Source organism: Papaver somniferum, chromosome 7 (assembly GCF_003573695.1).
Source record: "Papaver somniferum cultivar HN1 chromosome 7, ASM357369v1, whole genome shotgun sequence".
Classification (NCBI taxonomy): domain Eukaryota; kingdom Viridiplantae; phylum Streptophyta; class Magnoliopsida; order Ranunculales; family Papaveraceae; genus Papaver; species Papaver somniferum.
Window position 1 is genome coordinate 260,267,765 of NC_039364.1, and position 5,537 is coordinate 260,273,301.

The 5,537-nt window shown below is 36.5% G+C and overlaps 1 long non-coding RNA gene across 1 annotated transcript; it reads left to right on the top strand.

Moving 5' to 3' along the window:
* Window positions 1-2,256: 2,256 nt before the first annotated feature.
* Window positions 2,257-3,163, top strand: LOC113293704. Its single transcript, XR_003332485.1, has 2 exons — window positions 2,257-2,641; window positions 2,876-3,163. It is a non-coding gene; the product is annotated as an uncharacterized LOC113293704 (long non-coding RNA).
* The last annotated feature ends 2,374 nt before the right edge of the window (window positions 3,164-5,537 follow it).

A 5,537-nucleotide genomic window follows, 5' to 3' on the forward strand; every position in this document is an offset into this window, starting at 1 on the left:
TGCTGTTGTTGTCTCTTCATCCCAACTTAAGCACTTTTTAGTTAGAGCATAAAGTTGTGCCCAAATTAACTGCTTTGTGTAGTTAAACTTCACAGCTGTGCCTTGGTCGGGAAGGTTAAGAATCTGCACAACATCATCCGGAGTAATCGTCATCTCCCCAAACGGCATATGGAAAGTATCGGTCTCAGGATACATTCTCTCCACGAACGCCGATATGGCCACACGATCATGTTCCAACAATGAATTCTCGGCGGCATTATCTAACCCCGAGTTGGCAACAATTGACTTGAACCTTTCACATTCACCAGATAAAGGCCACGCAAGCATTTTTGTTGGTGCAGCGGTAGGTTTGAGTAGACGGACCGCATCTTGATGATCCTATTAAAGTACATAAAAAAACCCTTAATACAAATATTACGATATAACACATAAACAATACATTAATAAAAAATAGTAATTTTATTACCTCGGTTTCGTATATTTCTCTGTCCCATGAGTCTTTGTATCCAAATAGCAATTTTCCTCCATCCGCCGGTAGCCCAAGGATTGTGCGTGCTAGAATACCCTTGTTCTTCAAGTGCTGAGGGACAAGATGTGATGCTTTCTTAGCAATATCCTTCTTTACACCATCTTTTCCTTTTTTGGCTTTTTGGGTACCACTTGGTTGTCCTTCTTCTTCTACTCTTGGCACTGGATCAACTGGTTCAATTTCATGGTGGGGTGTAACTTGTGGAGCAGTTGGTTCTGCACTTTGTTGAGCGGCTTGTTCAACACTTGGTTGCACCCCTTGTTCACTGCCTTGTTGTTCTACACTTTTTTCAGCACTTGGTTGCACTCCTTGTTGACTGCTTTGTTCTTGTAAGCTTTGTTGAGCACTTGAATTATCTTTGGCGCTCCTTTCCCTCCTAGCACTAGCTGTCACTTTCTTCCTCCTTTCTCGACTTTGTCTAAACAACAAAGAAAGGAACAATATTTACAAACTATACAACCGGAAGACAAAGTATGGAAATATAACCCGAATGTACACATTCAGAAGTAAAAAGACACATACTGTTCCCGAATACAAAACAATCGAAATATAACTAAACATGTTTAAAACCGAATATGCATCAATTGGAGTTCAGAAGCTCTAAATTTTTCATCCTACACAATCGGAAGCAAAAGTACAAAACTATAACCCGAATAAACAAATTCGGAAGTAAGAAGACACATATTTTGCCGAATGAAAAACAATCGGAATATAACTAAACATGTTTACAACCGAATATTCATCAACTGGAGTTCAGAAACTCTAAAATTTTATCCTACACAATCGGAGGTATAAAACATTATATTGTCTTCCGAATAAATACTGGCCCCAAAATGGGATTTTTCCTATATCAGAAATTTTGAGATTTTTTCAATATATATATTCGGTAGTGTGTGTACTTCCGAATACTGTGTGTCTACTTAAATATAGATTCGGAAGCCAAAAAATTCATCAAACTACCGATTATTACCAGTTTGTATCCAGGAAGATATGGCCAACAATATTCGGCAGATAACCAACAAATATATCTCCCGAATATTGTCGATGTTCTTGAGAAACGAAGAACACGACTACATTCGGAAGTAAATAAGCATGAATATCGCCCGAATCTGGATAAAAAAACGAAAACCCTAGAATTTTTTTTCTCGATTCGTCGAATTAAAGCGAAATAAACACCAAAAATGATAGATTCTTACCTAATTGGGGCCATTTGAAGTTGACGAAGTGTTTGACTTCGGAATCGCCACCACCGACTACATTGCCGGGTACTTGTTCTTCGCGTTCTTCGCTTTCTTCTTCATTTGCAGCAAGAATTTCTTTATTTCTTGCTAAAATCCCAATCTTTGGATCGATACCCCGAGCAAAATTTTTGGTTCTAGGTCAGTGGGTTTCATTTCCCTTATCCATTGTTTTATAAACGAATCGACGATGTTTTGATTTTACGATTCGCGGCGATGTTTCGGTTGAACGAGGGAAAGTTTTTTTTCTTCCACAATCGGAAGATATGAAACTGGAAGAAGAAGAGTTGAAATGAGTAGAATTTTTTTTGATTTGGTTTTTATACGGTTTTACCAGAAGGGCATTTATGTAACTTCAATATCATATAGGATACCCCTTAACTAGAGTCTTTGGATGGGTATAAATTGATGGCCCCTAAATCCTTTTGAGTGGCCCCTAAAAACGCGAGGTAAAAAAGATCCCTCTTTTACATCAAGTAAAACAAACCAGTCCCTACCACTGGATTTAGACAAGATTGGAGAACCAACCAGGAACAAGATTTCAAGCATCGTGTTTTTGTTTTCTTGTGGATCTAAACACTCATATGAGTTAAGAAATGGTAATACGTCTTCAGATTTGGTGAATGTCATGTCTAATTGATAATTTTTCTGGCGCCACTTTAACGGTGATCACAATTTTTTTCTTGAAACCATGTCTCTGTGGTGAATGTCATGCAACAATTTTCATATTCACAGACCTGATGTGGCTTGGTTTCCTGGTTTGTAGCTGTCTGAACATTTTAGATCGGGTTCCACATTTTATTGAAGAAACGATGTTTTTTGATAAATTATATTTTTATGATTTATTTGCCAACTTTTCGTCAAGGTTTATCTGGTAAGATTTTAGGGCTTATTTGTTTCGGTTGGGTTATGTTTGCTGCTTCCGAATTAAGTGGTTGAATTGTTACAAACTTCTTCGAGATATGATTTGTATTCGATATAACTGTAATGGCTTTCAGTTTATGATTTTTCTTTTTTCTGTTTTTGTGAATGTACTTCGGTTTGTTAGATGTTGATCCTGGCTACAATATGTAATGCTGGTGCTTGACATTTATATTCTTTCTCTCAGGAGAACTCAGAATATCTGCGTATCAAGAATGTTGCAATTAGTGTGTAGGGGCTTTTTCAGTTGATGAAGTTTCAGCAACCATCGACTCATATGGTATGTATCCACCTGTATCAGATAAAGGTTAATGAGGTTCAACGGCACATCTATTAAAGAGATGGACCGTTGGTGGAAATAACGTCCGGACTTCAAATGTTATAAAGATGATTGGTTCTGTAAGTGTACTTTCCTTGAGAGCTATCTCTTTATTTGATCCAATTGTTGTTATTGCAATGTCATTTTTTCATTAGATATCAACTTCATTTTTACTAGATCTAGATACATTAAATGCAACAACTGATAACTAGTGTTTGAGTCTTTCTTTTCCAATTATATTACTTTAAAAGTTAAATGCTTACTACACTTGAATCTTTTCACCATCAGCTTACTAAAATTAAGATTCGACTGCAACCAAAACAATAACGTACAGTATGATGATTTTATTCTGACGTTCAACTGTTTGTAGTTGTTCAATTGATTATAAAAATCTTATTCAACAAATTTCTGTTTTTTTAGAATGATTCATTTTACTTTTTTAACCAGAGAACGTGTGTTTCTTTTTTCCTCCTTTTTCTCTTCTTCCTATTGGTTTTCCTTTAGCTTACAATGCGGTCTGATTGTATTGTTTTTCTGGTAGCACTTGAATGTGATCACTAATCGTCAATTTGTTTGACTATTCGATGTTTTCGTTCGTTATCTGATGTATTCGATGCCGTCGTTCGTTATCTTATGCTTAACAGTTTAGTTGTTCATATCTGTCTGTATTTAGGTTCTTGAATTATTTTAAAAATCTTATTCAACTTGTGCTTCTTTTTCTTTTTTTGGTCAGATTTCTGTTTTTCTTTTAGATTGATTGATTCTACTTTTTTAACCTGAGAATGTATCCTCTTTAGCTAAAACCCTTTTAAATCTCTGCTAGAAATGTACATCCACACGATCTCAGACCCAGTTGTAGTTTTTGTACCACCAGGCTAAACTCGTTCGAGTATTGCAAATTTAAATTCTAGTAGTTGAAACTGTCAATCCTGTTTCATTATAATCTTTCGGATTTGCAAGTCTGTGGTACTTTCTGGGCCCATGTTGAATCAGAACATAAGTACTTGTATTCCATCTAAACCGTAGATTTAGGAATGACGCATCGTTTTGAAAATGGTGGGTATTTCACAAACCATGTGAACAAATCAATGACTGATACATAGTGGTGTAAAACCGAAAATGATATGTATACAGCGGTTTATATACACACCACTGTGGGTCAACCACTCATTGGTTACACGGCTTTCACGTCCATTCCTAAATTTAGGATTTTGATGGTGTTCATGTAGTGGTGTAAGATCTTGGCATGTGCCTATTGAAATCGGTGAAAACTTCATTTTTGATATTGTAGCCTCCTAATCTAAAAGACAAACACCTACTTTTCAGCTCTCAGCTTTTGTGAACTCGTCACGGGTTTAAGTTAAAGCGCCATCATGTTCAGGTTTTTCATTTCATAGTCTGAAATCTGAATTAATCTACTGTGTCCCGTGGTTATACATCATGTTATTATGTGGTCTAGTGGATAATGGTGCCACTTGGATGGTGATCACAAATCTTCAATTTGGTTGATGTATTGGATGTTTTCATTTGTCATTTGCTTTGTCTGTGTACAGATATTATCACAACATCTTCAATTTGTGTACGACAGGAACCAGCAGAATGTGTTGCCAGTGAACAAGACTGAAACTACTGTTCATGTGGTGTGATCATTGTGTTAATGAAAGAAAATCAATTTGTGGTTTTGAAATTAAAAAGGGTGAAATACTGATGTACCCCTGTTTTTTTGGGCGCATACAGATGTACCCCCGTTTTTTTCACATTTACAAATGTACTTCTGTTTTGACCGTTTTTTTGAAAAAACGGCTAACGGAAAGTTAACCTCCATGTCAACAGCTAAATCTTCCAACTCACTTGCCAACTCGTCTATTCTTCCACGTAAGTTGTGTACACGTGGCTGGTCCCTTAACAATCAACAGTGCTCCAAAGAGAATTGTAATTCCATACTTAAATTGAACTTGTGTAAGATGCAATAGTTATAGAAACAATAGTATATGAAGTATGCAAGGAATTCAAGAAAAATCTGCAAATGTAACTGCAATAGTAATAAAAGACTATATATTTCAGTAACTCTACACTGTCTTAACATAACATTCCAGAAATTGTCTTAACATTCAAATATAAAATAGAGTCATCATAAACACAACTCAACATAAAATAGGTACATCTAAAGCTTCATATACTTCTTTGCTCTCTTCTTTCCTTTTGGGTTTGGAGCTGTAAAGGTTATGTTGTTGCTAACAGATCCAACATGGGTGTTGTGCTGACTGAAACTGGGCTGAGAACAAGATTCATCACCTGCCTTTCTCATGACACCTTTGGATTTTGCAGAAGATGTTGCAGCTGGTTGGGAAGATTGAGCAACGCTTGTTTGCGTCTTAGATCTGCTAGCACAAGGTTGAGAATTTGCAGCAGATGCACCTCCAGAATTTGCAGCAGCTTTAGCTTTGTACTTTCTCTTTGGTGGAGCTTCAACTGTTGTCTGCTTTGTGCCATCAACACATGTTCTAGGCTTGAATCCCTTAGGATTTCC